The following is a 16,643-nucleotide window of genomic DNA, read 5'->3' on the forward strand; positions in this document are numbered from 1 at the left end:
ATTAAAGAGGGCATGTACTGAATGGAGCATTGGGTGTTATACACAAACAATGAATCATGGAACAGTACATCAAAAACTAATGATGTAGGGCACCTGGGTGGCTCAGTTGGTTAAGCGACTGCCTTCGGCTCAGGTCATGATCCTGGAGTCCTGGGATCGAGTCCCGCATCGGGCTCCCTGCTCGGCAGGGAGTCTGCTTCTCCCTCTGACCCTCCTCCCTCTCATGCTCTGTCTCTCATTCTCTCTCTCTCAAATAAATAAATAAAATCTTTAAAAAAAAAAAAAACTAATGATGTAATGTATGGTGATTAACATATTAAAATTAAATTTAAAAATAATAAAAATATTTTAAAAACTGAGCATCACCTTTCCTTTCCAGTGAAACAAAAAGAAAATTTAAAAATAAACAGGAACAAAACTACAATAAAGAATGTCAATTCCAAACAATATCCTATAGGTTCTGCTGATTCTCCCATCGAGTGGCAGGGTTCAAGTCATCATTAGGAGAGAGTTTTATTTTAAAAGTGTCATCTTAAACTGCAAGGATGTCCATTAAACATCACGATTAAACATGCCAAAGGAGAAGCCATGTTGTCAAATTGCCCAGTTAGCCCACCCAAACATCTCAAACCCACCCTTTCCTGACTTTCTATAACTCCATTTTTTAAGTTTTTTTTTCTTTTTTTTAAACAACAGAAAGTAGACAGGTACATGTTGGTAAATGCTAATTGTTCATATTCATGTAGAGACACAGTGTAATCTCTGAGCCCAATATACAGAGAAAGGAGGAAAAAAGCTAGAATTCTATGCACTACTACACAGGGGCCTAGCACCCTCCAGCTTCCAGCAAAGCTAAGAGAGTAGGTTTTTCTTGTTTCCCACAGAGCATGGTGGTATTGATTCCATAAAGTTTTTGTTGAGACAGGAAGGGATAAAAATGAATTTGGAACAGCAAAGGGCAGAGATTCTTTTCCCATTGTATTCTGCTCAAAGTATTTCCCCCCAAAATAAGTTGAGAACCATGGTACAGAGAGAGAGAAAAGAGACTTCAAAAAAACAGGGCAAATGAGCACAAGAGGAAGGGGGAAAAAAAAGAGACTGCACCATGCTCCCAGGGACTGAAGAAAATTTAAAAAGGAAGGTTGGACTCCATCAGTGTTCCATTAGTCATCTTCTCTTTCGTCCTCCTTCATCCTCAACTCCTTCATCAATATCTTTCAATCCTCCTTCTTCTTCATCATCATCATCAACTTCTTCTCCTTCCCCTTCTTCATCATCCATATCAGGAACCAAGTAGTACTGTAATGGATTTGGCCAAATATCATCTTTGATGACTTCTCCTAACTCATCTGCACCTGCATCAGAATGGTCAGTAAACCGGGTGAAGAAGCTCTCTGGTTCCGCATGCCGTCTCTTCTTGCTGAATTTACTCTGTGTTTGACTTGAACGTTTTGTCAAATCTTTTCCAGATTTCCATTTGATTTTGGTGGACTTTGAAGATGGATCACCACTCTCACTCAGATGAAATTCTCTGGAGAGAACTTTATTTTCGAAGTAAGGGTTTTCATCAAAATAAAAATCTAATTCTGCAACCTGATTTAATATCTTCAAATTCTGTCACTTCAACTCTTGTCAAATAATGCAGCACCTCTTCATCCTCCTCCCCAAGCAGTGTAGACACTTGTGGATGGTTGACAAATGTTGTTACCCAAAAATTGGGGATTTGGGCAATCAATTTGACCTCTTCTGAAAAAAATGGTTGGTGGAGTTTGTTATATTTCTGTTCTACTTTTAAAATCTCCTCACTGGCTTGTTCATTAAGTCTGTCTATTTCATTTTGTACTTCATCAATATGTTTAATTGCTTCTTGGTGTTCTTCTTCTCCCCTAAGCAAGTGCTGAGAGGTCGACATCTCCTTCAGCTTGGGGGCAGGAGGCAGTCTGGGTTTCTTCATTTGAGGTGGCAGGAGTGAAGACTGGCATTTGGGGGCTATGTTGTGAGGAAATTCCACAAAACCAGGAGAGAGGCACGTCTGGAAGAAGCTCTGATTACTCCATCCAAGGTTTTTAAATAAAAAGATGCAAATAGTAGACGCTAGAATGAGACCATTATAATGATGTCTAAAAGAGGCTGATAAGTTACAGAATCTAGCTTAAGATATTTTAAGAGTTTCTAGCTGGTGGGAAATGTGTATAGCAGAGGGTGGGAGGGGGCTGTTATTAGAAAAACAAAGTGGAAGTGTTTCTGTATATACCCAAATGAATTAGGCTCCTCAAAACAGTTTAATACTAATGGATTTGTCTTCATTTTTGTGATTGACAATTGGGGAAAAAAATATTTAATCCAGGAACACTCAAATTTTAGGGTACAGTAAAATCACCTGGGGCTATTTTTTTAATTGCATTTTCCCAAGCTCTACCCTACACTCAGAGATCCAACTCAGTGGACCTGTGGCAACACCCCAGAATCTCCACTTTTAACAACTTGATCATTCAATGCTATACATTTCCCTCTAAGTACTGCTTTTACTGCATTCCACAAATTTTAATAAATTGTATTTTCATTTTTATTTAGTTCAAAAGATTTTTTAATTTCTTTTGAGATTTTTTCTTTTGGCACATTTTTTCTTTGATATTATTTAGAAGTGCATTGTTTAATCTCCAACTATTTGGAGACTGTCCAGTTATCTTTGTTATTGATTTCTAGTCTAATCCCATCATCGTCTGAGAACACACATTAGATGATCGCTATTCTTTTAAATATATTAAGGTGTGTTTTATGGCCCAGAATATGGTCTTGGTAGAAGGATCCATGTGTAGTGTGTAATCTATTGGATGAAACAGTCTATAGATGTCAGTTATCTCTGGTTGATAGATGGTGTTGTTGAGTTTAACTGTGTCCTTACTGATTTTCTGCCTACTGGATCTGTCCATTTCTGTAGAGAGTGTTGAAGTCTCCAACTATGATTATGAATAGTGGATTCATCTATCTCTCCTTGCAGTTCTATCAGTTTTTGCCTCACATAGTTTGACACTCTGTTGTTAGGTATATACACACTAAAGATTATTAAGACGTAAAGATTGTTAAGTCTTTCTATGAAATTGACCCTTTTTTCATTATGTAATACTCCTTATTATCCCTGATCATTTTCCTTGCTCTTAAAAGTAATTTGATTGTGCTACTGCTGGTTCAGAGGGTCACAGCTGGAAAAACATTGACTATATTAATTTTCTATGGCTGTTGTAACAAATTACCACAAACTTAAAAACTTACAAACAAAAAATCTTATAGTCCAATGAGGGCTACAATCGAGGTGTCTCCAAGGCTACATTCCTTTCTGGAGGCTGTAATGGAGAATCCATTTCCTTGCCTTTTACATTTTCTACCCATAGCCAGAAAGGGACCCCTGTGATCTGACCGGGCTCACCCAGATAATTCAAATCATCTCCTGCTCTCTAATTCCTTAATTGTAATCACATCTGTAAAGTCTCTTTGCCAAATTAGGTGATATATTTGCAGGTTTTAGGGATTAGGATGTGAACGTTTCTGGGAGATGCCATTATTTTGCCTCCCACACCAGCGTAATCATGTTTGCTCTATGATTTAAAAAGCATCTCAAAAGTATGTTAATAACCCTTAACCAATTTCCAATTTCCATGTGTGTCATCAGAGAAAAAGTTCCAATTTATTAAAGGGAATTTGATTTTTGACATGGCAAAAGGATATTATAAATGTGTTAATAATGATAATATTTTTCTTTGAGATTGGCCAGGGCTGGCTACAGTTAATGAAGTTCAAAACAGTTTCCATTAGTAAGGGTTCTGATTTTGATAGAACAGATGAGTACACCTTGAGGAGGTATTGCTGATACCAAGAAAGTGTTGATTTTTCAGGCCTGCAGTGGCCACACTTGGTTGGTTGAGAGATCAGACAGAAAGGGGTCTAATTTAGGGGAACAAAAGAAGCCAGACCTGAAAAGCACCCAGCCCAAGAACTTGATGGAGGGGGTTACATCAAATAGGTTATAGAACACAGGAAACAATTTTGAGGCTTCCAGACAATCACCCTTTGTCTAAAAGTTTCCCTTACACAGTTAGAGTTCTTAATAGACTCTTCACACTATGGTGCAAACGTGCACTGCAAAGTGAAAGAGCTGTTCATTCATTCAATAAGAACTTATTAAGTACCCACATTGGTTAAGTATTTTCCATACTGAGGCAGTAAAGTACTAAGTGTAGTCTTTAAGGTCAGATTATCCAAGTTAAACCAGGCTCCACCACTTACTAAAACAAATTACCTCACTTCTCCATGCCTGGTATCACCATCTATAAAATAGGATAATAGTACTTACTCTATGGGATTAGTAGATAGAATGCTTGGAATTTGCCTGAGATAAAGCAAGTACTCAACAAATGTTATTTTTCATGACTGCTTCAATTACCTGCCAGGCACTGGGAACACAAACTGGGGAAGACAAATTCCTGTGCTCAAGTAGCTCATGGTCTGGTAGGAGAGACAGATGATTGCAACAAGGCAGCTTATTAAGTATCATGTAAAAGTAGGATACAAGATACCCTAGGAGCAGATAGACACCTGACCCAGTGCAGGCAGTGGTCAAGGACAGCTTCCCAGACACCTGAGCCGCATCTCAGAAAACAAGCCAAACAAAGAATGAAGGAAAGGGACTTCCCAATGGGAACAGCATATACAAAAGCAAAGAGGTGTGAAAGTAGGCTGTATTCAGAATGCTATGAATAGGGCACAGTGAGTATAGGACAAGGAGCAAGTTCAAAATGGAGACTGAGGTTTGAAAGAACTTTATAAGAAGGAAAAAATTTGACAGTGCCGGGCCAGTTGTTACTAACACCAATAAGAGAAAAGCTGATGAGTTCCCAGATAAACTCAATTTCCTTTGTTTTTCATGAAGACTTCAGTTTCAAGACTATATAAGAACTGTGTACATGGATGAGTGTTTGTGTGTGAATATGTCAGAAGAAGCAATAGCTCTGGGGAGAAGCATACTTTGTTTTCTGAAGCTTTGGGAACCACCTGTTTTGAGAAAAGGACTGAACCAAATTCATAGTATCTATAGTTTTTCTTCCCAGGACATACCAACATATTTAAGAAAACATGAGAAGTCAATAGAAATTTAAAAATAGAAACTTAGTTTTATTTTATTGCTCAGTTAATTAAAGACATCATACATAAGATAAGGTGTTAAAATTGAACTTTTCCTCTTCTCAACTTCTGTGGAAGACCCAAACTGAAAAGAAAGGATGTTAAAGGCCCATAATTTCTAGAAAAATGAGCCATACCATCTATGGAGAATTGGCAGTTAAATATAGTCCCCAAGTCTGCCCCACCCCAAATGTAGATCCTTAATTGGACACCCACATCAAGGATATATAAGGAGAGTCTTAAATGTTGATAGAGAGTTTGGTAGTACTAACTTTCTTAAGAGTTGTCACTGTGTTTTGGTCCTTTTCTTCTTCTTAGTTCCTCCTTTCCATAAGCCAAGTGAGGAGGGGGACCAGAGAATCACCCAGAAAACCTGACCTGTAACCTCAGGAATTTAGGAGTCATGGAACTAGCATGTGACAGACTCCTGAAAAGTCTAGTGAGAAACTGACTAGAGCATATGTGTTCTCCTTGAAAGGGACATTACCCAAAGAACCAGATGGAAGGATAAGGTAATCCCAAAGAGGAGTCTTTAAGGGGTGGAGCACCAGAAGCCAGAAGCTAAGCGATGATTATAAGCAGCCAGAAAAAGGAGGCATGCACACCCTGTGAGGGCACTGCTAGCAAGAAACCCCAGCAGCTAAAGCCTCTCAAGGGAGTCAGCATTTAGACACCTGACAGAACAGAGTGCCCCATCAGATTACAATTGCACAGTCCAGGAAGACTTTTCAGCCCTTTTCTCCCCCTCCTCCTTCAACTCAACCCTGGAGAAGCCACAGACCACATGGGAATCAGGGAAGAGGAGAAGAACTAAGTGGGAAAACTGTGAAGAAGACACAAAACTTCTGCTTCTGACCAAGATGTGGTAACACGGGTTGAATTTAGCCTCCCACCTGAAACAATTAAAAACCTGAATAAGATGTACAAAATTGGTTTCCAGACTTTGGACATTGGGCTACAAAGGACAGTAATCCCCAAAAGAAAGGTAAAGTGGCATCCCATGATTACCCCAACTTGCTGAATGGAGAGTTTCCAGGCCACCGTGCAGGAAGAGAGAACCCAGGCAGAGCCCAACAGCTCCCAAAGTTAAGAAGACAGAGAGAGGTACCTGGGAGGCCCAGTCACTTGAGCCCAGCAGCAGAGTACTGGGGAGGAGAGCGCCACACAGAGAACTTTGAAGCCTTTGGTGAGGGCAGGTCAGTGCATGTGGGTGAGGAAACTACCCAAAGATTGGGAAAACATCATTCAAAGGGAGCAGGAGGGAACAATCCCCAGAGCTCACACAAGGTCTGAAGTAGTTCGTGCTACCACCAGCCAGAGTAAGAACATGGTAACTTATGCAGTACTGGGTATCACCTCAGAAGGGACACTAGGGGAGGGAATTAGCCCTAGACCAAAGGTTGCACTGGTTCAGCCTAAAAAAGCTTTACAAACAAGCCTCAAAAGGATCAAAATGTTTCCAAGGAACAACTCTCACAATCCAAAATGTGTTCAGAGATCAAGTGGTACCCAAAATTCTCAGGCAAATGGCTTTATTGACCTCCTAAATAGCTAACCTTGCATACCAGGCAACAGATTCACTTAGAGTACACGGGTTATTTGCTTGCATTCAGATTATTTCAAGATGGTTGAGGAATTACATTGCATCTCTATTATCCCTATTTTCTTCTCTAGGTTTTAAAATGTGTGAACCATTTGGCCTCTATAATCAAATAAAAGCTTCTCTTCTTCAATTTATAATAAGAAAAAGGAGAATTCAAACTTGGCTAGAGCTGGTGAGGTCACATGAGTTGTTCTTTCCCTTCCTCTTTCCTTTAGCTTTGTGTCTCCTGAGGCCACAGTAATACAGGGGACTTTTTAGAGTGTACCTGAATGCTTGGGGTGAGGGGGACAGGACACTTATTTCTTGTAACTTTCATCTGTATATAATTTCAAACTTACAGAGAAGTTGCAAATAGAGTTCAAAGACTCCTATACATCTGTGATAGACAGAATTATGTTTCCCAAAATTCACATGTTGAAGCCTTAACCTCCACTGTGACTGTATTTGGATGCAGGGCCTTGAAGGACATAATTAAAGTTAAATGAGTTCGTGAGAGTGGAACCACAATCTAATAGGACTGATGTCTTTATAGGAAGAGGAAGAGATACCAGAGATCTCTCTTTTCTATGCACTCACAGAAGAAAGACCATGTGAGAACACAGCAAGAAGGTGGCCATTTACAAACCAGGAAGACGGGCCACACCAGACACCGACCCTGATGGCACCTTGATCTTGGACTTCCAGCTTCCAAAACTGTGAGAACATGTCTGTTTGTCTCATGTAGGAACTCCAAGAGTTCAAGAAGGAGACTCTGCTTATAACTTGGCAAAGGCACGAGTAAAATAATCTAAGACAAGGGTCAGGAAACTGTCCTGTAAGGGGATGGGTAGTAAACACTTCAGGCTTTGCAAAGTCACATGTTGTTCTTGTCCCCTAGTGGAGGTGGTGGTGGTGACGGTGACAGTAGGATTTAACTCTTTAAAAATGTAACTGCCATTCACAGCTCAAGGACCATATAAAAATAGGCCATGGGCCTGCCTGCAGACATGAACCTGAGGTAAAGAACTCCTCCCCACTTTCGATAGCACATTAGTACATGCGTCTGGCTAAGAGAGGGATTACCACCACTTCTCCACTTAACCACCTGGCTTTCTACAGTGAGAAACATGAGGAAGTGAGGAAGAGCATTTGCCACCTGACTTATGAGACTGTTTACTGTTACTGACTATCCCCTCTGCCAAGATAAAGGACAGACCCTGGGTAGCCAACAAAGAGAGAGAATAAGAAGTTTTTGAGTCTGAGCTCCCATTTCTAGGAAGAAGTAAATTAGAATGGAAGTAGAATTATGAAAATATACCTATTACCTCGAGCGAGAATGGATGGTTTTATAAATACCTATCAGTCACTGTGGTATATTGACGGCTAAAGCTCTAGCAGCATCTTGGACCATAAGGATGAGAGCCACCATGGGGACAGCACACCCAAAATGCTGCAATGAGCTTGGGTTTCTGAATTCAGAACATGGTGGAGCTGTGACATCAGCCATAGTCAGTCTGCTGCCACTGGACTTGATTTTCTTGAGTTCAAGACAATGTTACTTTGTAATCCGGACATAAACAGCTGAAACTACCTCTGACGAATACAGTTTGGAGAAGCTAGACTATCTTTCAAAGAACAAGGTATAATAATGCCTTCATTCATACAAAACTTCTTTTGGAGGTATAAACATTTTTCTTAATAAGTTTTAACAAGTACTACTGAGTAGTAACTTGCTTTAAATTTTTAACAAGTTCTTCTCAAGAGATTTTGAAAATTATTGTTGTACTTATAGAATGTTATAGTAAATGCAGTGAACTAGGAAGTCTAGAGACCTGGGATATATCAAGTTCAGCCTCTTAGTAGCTGTGTGAACTTGAGCAGTTCTGTTTCTTCTGTAATTGAGGCAGGTACCTTAAACAGTATGGCTTTGAAATAAATGATGGTGATTATCTCATTTGATCATCGCAAGAGACTTGGAAGGAGCAGCTGTGTATCAGGGTAAAGCAGAGAACCCTCAAATAGAAATGAGTGTTTTAAAACAATATTCTTGGGCTCCTGGGTGGCTCAGTTGGTTAAGCGACTGCCTTCGGCTCAGGTCATGATCCTGGAGTCCCTGGATCGAGTCCCGCATCGGGCTCCCTGCTCGGCGGGGAGTCTGCTTCTCCCTCTGACCCTCCCCCCTCTCATGTGCTTGCTCTCTCTCATTCTCTCTCTCTCAAATAAATAAATAAAATCTTTAAAAAAAAAAAAACAATATTTTTGAATGGATGCCACTTAACCTGTGTTTTACACAATCTGAATATGTACTTTTTACTACAATCATCAAATAGATTCACAGAATCCAAGACTTTATGAAAATGGCCAAAAAAGAGGGGGGGGGGCTTAAGTACAACTGAACCCACTTTACAGAATGTGGACTGTATATATTATATTACAAAGTAGTTTATTCCTGATCATAAGCAACAGCTACAAAGGGTACATGATAGATTTTAGATATCCACTTCCAAACTCTCCTGTTGCCAGTGTGGGAAGGGTGTGATTTCTGTTCTGATCCGACTGGATCACTCTTTCAGGCTCTTAGTTTAGCTACTCCTCCAGGTTTTGCTTGATTCTCATTCCATGTGGCCTGCATTAATCAGGTATTTTCTTTGCTGCCTTGATTGATTACTATTTGCACAAAGTCTTTAGTGTGCCTCTGCAAATTCTTTTTTTTATCTTTTTTTTATTATTATGTTATGTTAATCACCATACATTATATCATTAGTGTTTTTTTTATTCTTATGTTAATCTCCATACATTACATCATTAGTTTTAGATGAAGTGTTCCATGATTCATTGTTTGTGCATAACACCCAGTGCTCCATGCAGAATGTGCCCTCCTCAATACCCACCAACAGGCTAACCCATCCTCCCACCCCCCTTATATCATTAGTTTTTGATGTAGTGTTCCATGATTCATTGTTTGCATATAACACCCAGTGCTCCATGCAGAACGTGCCCTCTTTAATACCCATCACCAGGCTAACTCATCGCCCCACCCGCCTCTGCAAATTCTTGACCTTCACTTTAAATCCCAAGTCCTTATCAAGTAATTGCTTCCTCGAGTGTAGTCTATATCACACTAGACACTGCTTTTCTGTGTTAACTACCATAGACTCTTTTTGCATATCTCCGCTTGCCTCTCTCTCCCCTCATACTCTTCACCTCTTCATCTGTGACCATGAGCACAATTAGTGATCTTTGCCAGAATATGTCTTCTATTGAGTTTCAGGGATGGAAAGAATTATAAAGTCCACTTGTTTTGGGTGTGAGCAATCAGTTACTGAGAGTAGTGTAAACTAAAACTATATTCTGCTCACTGCCTACCACTACCAAAGTTTCTGTATAACCACAAGAACATTTCCCCAGGAGCAGTGGTACAAAAGTATTACTGATTAACTGCTTTGTGGTACATATCATATGAACCCTATCAGTACTGGACAACCAGAAATCATTTAAGTTTATTTGTATCCTAAGTCAAATCCTCCCCACTGGCTTCTTCCCCTTGCTGAATATCCAAATGAATATCTAATGTTCTCTGTCAACTTCATAGTCCCAGTAGCAAAAGCCTCATTGTGACAGATAAAAGGGGAAAACTCAAGCCACGTGTGCCCTTGTTGTTTTTTCCTCTGATTTTTCTAAGTGGATGAATTTCTCCCTAGCCTTATAATATTGATGTGAAACTAATAATATTGCAAGCATATTCCATTCGTGGAACTCAAAATTGAATCATGATGGCCAAGATTTTTTTCCCCTGAATCAGACTTGTAATTCATTCTAAAACTCATTTTGCAATAAGAAAAAGATTAATCATTTCATATTTTTTAAAAAGGCAACTGATGTAATCATTTAAAGTGTATTCTACATATATTAAAAAAAACAGATGTTGAATATGGTCTTTCAGGATAATAAATGTCAAAAATATTCCTCTATAGTATTTGATAGCTATGGGAATTTTTAAAGCACATAATGTACTGTACTAATCTTAATCCAACATGTATGCTGAACTATCACCATTTGCCAAATAAAGTACAGTTATTTACATTCGATAAGTTCCAACAATGCATTAAGTTTCATTCTGCAATTTTCTAGATACTGTAGAGACTGTAAAATTAGATATTGTCTCTATTTCACAGAATGTAACCCAGGTTTCTTTTAATTTCAGCAAAGATAGAATTATAAGTATCAATAAGAGTAAAATAAACTTGGTAATTGCATAATATTAATATATCTCAGTTTCTGACTAACATAGCCTGTTAAACTTGGTATCCATTAGAAGCTTCTAAAAGATAGAAAAAAAATTAAGAGGAAAACTTTTCTTTCATTTGTATTAGAGAATCTCCTATCCACTGGGTAGCTTCTGGTATAATTAACATGTAATGTGCAGTTCAAGTGCCTTGACTGCATATAAGAGACTGTGCACATACTGCATAAAATCGTACATGCGGCATGTCCAGTTGCCTGAACATTTAAAATATTTATTACCTCAAACTATCTTCAAACAAATTAAATCTTGTATGTTCAAATTCAGTTAGTTGCAAAATTAATAGAATATAATCATAGTTATCATACCTGGATTCCTATTGCTCAAGGAATATTCCTCAAATGAATATAATCCTAAAACTACATTTAGTATTTTCTGATGATTCTAATGGCAATTTGGGGTCTTAAAAATGCTTCAGTGTCATCATTATGAACACTGATTATCATTATATAGTACTCTAGAAAACATTGTGGTGTTATTAACATTTATGCTCAGAGTGTTAACTTGGATCTCTAATAAATAGGAATTTATCGTATCACTTTGAAAGAGTAACAATTTATTTTGATTAAGCACAGAACATAATTTTTTGTTCCTCTACTACATTAGGTGTAAAAACCTGAAGAGTGTCACTCATTACCTAACATTGAGAGAAAGCCATGTAAACTACAAAATCACTTTTTTGAACCCATCACAGAGCTGACATTTCAGGACAACCACACAACCTAAAATCCCAGGAGGGAAAGACTTTGCCAGGGAGAGGTGGGAGCAAGGAAAGTCTCACCTGTGGCAGAACATAGGAAGATGAGGCTTCCATTCAAGTGGGTAGAAAGAAATCAGCCAGCTTCCAATTAGAAAATGAATAAATTCTGGGGATCTAATGCACAGCAGTGTGATTATAGCTAACAATACTGTGCTGTGTACTTGAAAGTGCTAAGAGAATAGATCTTAAATGTTCTCACCACAAAAAAGAAATGGTAATTATGTGACATGTGGGAGGTGTTAGCTAACACTACAGTGCTAACCCTATTACAATATATAAGTGTATCAGATCAACCCTTTGCACACCTTAAACTTTCACAATGCTATATATGTCAATTATATCTCAATAAAGCCTACAAAAATTATACCTAAAAAAAGAAATCAGCCATCATTAGCATAAGCTACCATAATAGCAAAAGGAGCCACAAACATAAGGAAGTGCCCACACACTTGTACACTTGTAGCCTTTTTTTTTTTTTTGAGTCATTCAGTTGGTACTCACAAGAAATACTGGAGGCAGGGCAAGAGACTGGAGAATACTCCCTCTGTGGGATAGTCATGGAAGAGAGAATCAGCCACCACTGTTGGAAGGCATGAAGCCGTGCTCCTCTGCTTGGACCTTTCTCTTAAAAGGCTTAAGCTCTGGGGAGGGGTAGTTATTGCTAGCACCTGCCACAGAACAGATGCATTGTTTCCCGAAGCATAGAAGAAAATACCTCTATCCCTGGGGGAGGGCAGGAAACAGTCCTGAACCCAGGATCCTATGCCAGTACAATTAGAGGTCTCCTGCGACTGGACTAGAGCAAGGAAACCTCCTGCACAACACTTGCCAAAAATAGAGGCAGAAAATTGGCTGCTTGCCATGGGAAAGAGGTATAGTGAGACAACTCCACCTCCAGAGTCCTAGGTGCAAGTGGCCTGGCTGAGGCTGGGCCAGAGCAATAAAGGACCCTCCTGCCCTGCTCCCTACCAGTCTAGTAGCAAGCCATGGCAGTCTACCACTGTGAAACGGTCAGGAATAAGGAGAAAAGCCCATCTATGGTACAAAGAACAGCTAAAAACTAAGAGTTGAAAGCAAACATTGAGATAAACCTTCAGTCACCCAGATCTTCACCCTAAGCACATCATTAGAGAAATCTGAAGACTGTGACATGCTGAAGGTAACCAAAGCAACTATTAAACCTAAACCTGGTTTCTCTACATTAACTCCTATAATGAAGTTAAACTAGAAACCAGTAGCAAATATATATGGAAGATCCTCAAATACATGAAATTCAAACAAAAAATTTCCAATTAACCCATGAGTCAAAAAGAGGGTTACAAGAAAAACTAAAGAATACACTGTACTGAATAAAAATGAAAATACAACATATAAAATTTGTGAGATGCTGCTATAACAGTGCAGCTAAAAAAGATAAAAGGTCTCAAACCGATATCTAAGCTTCCACCTTAAAAAAAGTTTCAAAAGAACAAATTTAACCTATAGCAAGAATAAGAAAAGAAATGATAAAGAATAAGAGTGGATATCAATGAAATTAAAAACAGAAAAAAACTGTAGAGAAAATAAATGAAACCAAAATGGGTTTCTTGAACAGATAAATAAAATTTACAAAGCTCTCACCAGCATGACCAGGTTAAAAACCAAAAAGACAAAGAACAAATATCATGAGTAAAAGAAGACACTTCACTACAGACCCCACAAATATTTAAGGGATAATAAGGAATATTACAAAAAACTCTATGCCCATAAATTTAACTTATATAAAATGGACAAATTTCTTGAAAGACACAAATTCCTGAAGTTCACTTCAGAAGAATTCCTATATCCTATAGGAGTTTATTAGTCCTATATCTACTAAAGAATTTGAATTCATACATAAAAATTTCCAAAAACTTTCAATGACAAATGCTATCAAACATTTAAGGAAGGTATACAATTCTTTTAAAAGCTCTTCCAGATTACAAAAGAGGGAGCATTTGTCAACTCATTTTATGAGGCTAACATTACCCTGATAACAAAACCAAAAAAAAACTATAAGAAAAGAAAATTACAGATGGCTATCTCTCGTGAACATAGACATAAAGATTCTCAACAAAATACTAGCAAATCAAATCCAGCAATACTTTAAAAACAAATTTCATGACCAAGTGAGTTATATCTATGGATTGTAAGACTGGTTCAACATTTTTTTTTAAAGACTTTATTTATTTGACAGAGAGAAACACAGCAAGAGAAGGAACACAAGCAGGGGGAGTGGGAGAGGGAGAAGCAGGCTTCCCGCTGAGCAGGGAGCCCGATGCAGGGCTCGATCCCAGGACCCTGGGATCATGACCTGAGCCGAAGGCAGACGCTTTAATGGCTGAGCCACCCAGGCGCCCCTGGTTCAACATTTTTAAAAATCAAATTAGCCAAAATAATTCACTATATCAATAGACAAAGAAGTAGAAACATATGGTCAACTAAAGTGTCGCAGAAAAAGCATTTGACAAAATCCAACATATTTTTCTGATTTAAAAAAAAAAAAACAACTCTTAGCAAACTAAGAACAGAAGGAAACTTTCTTAACATGATAAAGATCATCTACAAAAATATCTACTGCAACATCATACTTAATGGTGAAAGACTACTGCTTCCTCCCTAAAGTCAAGAACAAGGCAAGGATATCTATTCTCACCACTTATATTCAACATCACACTAGAGGAACTAGCCAATGTAAATAAGGCAAGAAAAAGAAATGAAAGTCCAATAAAAGGAAGAAATAAGACCATCTCTATTCAAAGGCTACATGATTATTGTCTTAGTCCATTTGGGGCCACAATAACAAAATACCACAGACTGGGTGGCTTATAAATAAAAGAATTTTTTTTCATAGCTCTAGAGGCTGGAATCCCAAGATCAAGGGGCCAGCATAGGGCCCTCTTCTGGGTCAGAGATTCCTAATTGTATCCTCACAGGGTGGAAAGGGCTAGAAATCTCTCTGGAGCCTCTTTTATAAGAGTAGTAATCCTGTTCAGGAGGGTTCCACCCTCATGACTCTAGCACCTCACAAAAGCCCCACCTTCTGATACCATCACCTTTGGGGTGAGGATTCCAACATATGAATTTGGGGCAGGGGGTGGAAGGAACACAATCATTTCTACTGTAGCAATTATCTACACAGAAAATCCCAAAGAGTCTCCAAGAACTACTGAAAGTAATAAATGAATTTAGGAAGTTTACAGGATATAAGGCCAATATACAAAAATTCATCTGTTTTCCACATACCAGGAAAGAACCATTGGAAATTAAACTTTTAAAAAGGTATCATATATTGGGTATTAAAGAGGGCACATATTGAATGGAGCACTGGGTATTATATGCAAACAATGAATCATGGAACACTACATCAAAAACTAATGATGTAATGTATAGTGATTCACATAACATAATAAAATAAAATTTTTTTAAAAGGTATCATATATAATAGCACCAAGAAACACAAAATACTTAGCTGTAAACCTAGCAAAATAAGCACAAGATTTATATGCTGAAAATTATAAAACACTGATAAATTAAAGAAGACCCAAATGAATGGAGAGATGTTCTGGGTTCATGCTTTGGATGACTCAACAATGTAAAGATGTCAATTCTCTCTAAACTGTCCTATAGATTCAATGCAATTCTAATCAAATCCCAGCAGGATATTTTAATACAAATTGACAAGCTGATTTTAAAATGTATGTTGAATAACCACTAAGGAAATTGAAGCAGTTATCAAAAATCTCCCAACAAACAAGAGCCCAGGACCAGATGGCTTCCCAGGAGAATTCTACCAAACATTTCAAGAAGAATTAATACCTATTCTTCTGAAACTGTTCCAAAAAATAGAAATGGAAGGAAAACTTCCAAACTCATTTTATGAAGCCAGCATTACCTTGATCCCAAAATCAGACAAAGACCCCATCAAAAAGGACAATTACAGACCCATATCCCTGATGAACATGGATGCAAAAATTCTCACCAAAATACTAGCCAATAGGATCCAACAGTACATAAGAAGGATTATTCACCATGACCAAGTGGGATTTATCCCTGGGCTGCAAGGTTGGTTCAACATCCACAAATCAATCAGTGTGATACAATACATTAATAAAAGAAAGAACAAGAACCATATGATCCTCTCAATAGAGGCAGAAAAAGCATTTGACAAAGTACAGCATCCTTTCTTGATCAAAACTCTTCAGAGTATAGAGATAGAAGGTACATACCTCAATATCATAAAAGCCATCTATGAAAAACCCACAGTGAATAGCATTCTCAATGGGAAAAACTGAGAGCTTTTCCTCTAAAGTCAGGAACATGGCAGGGATGTCCACCATCACCACTGCTCTTCAACATAGTACTAGAAGTCCTAGCCACAGCAATCAGACAACAAAAAGAAAGAAAAGGCATCTGAATCAGCAAAGAAGTTAAACTCTCACTCTTTGCAGATGATATGATACTTTATGTGGAAAACCCAAAAGACTCCACCCCAAAACTGCTAGAACTCATACAGGAATTCAGTGAAGTGGCAGGATATAAAATCAATGCACAGAAATCAGTTGCATTTCTATACACCAACAATAAGACAGAAGAAAGAGAAATTAAGGAGTCGATCGTATTTACAATTGCACCCAAAACCATAAGATACCTAGGAATAAATCTAACCAAAGAGGCAAAGAATCTGTACTCAGAAAACTATAGAATATTCATGAAAGAAATTGAGGAAGACACAAAGAAACAGAAAAAGGTTCCATGCTCATGGATTGGAAGAACAAATATTGTGAAGATGTCAATGCTAC

The 16,643-nt window shown here is 38.2% G+C and overlaps 1 pseudogene; it reads right to left on the reverse strand.

The window, feature by feature from the left end:
- Nucleotides 1-354: 354 nt before the first annotated feature.
- LOC102732339 (protein SET-like) overlaps nt 355-16,643 on the reverse strand; it is a 90,278-nt pseudogene continuing 73,989 nt past the window's right edge.

This window comes from Leptonychotes weddellii, chromosome 8 (genome assembly GCF_054177405.1).
Source record: "Leptonychotes weddellii isolate Sample4059 chromosome 8, ASM5417740v2, whole genome shotgun sequence".
Taxonomy (NCBI): Eukaryota; Metazoa; Chordata; class Mammalia; order Carnivora; family Phocidae; genus Leptonychotes; species Leptonychotes weddellii.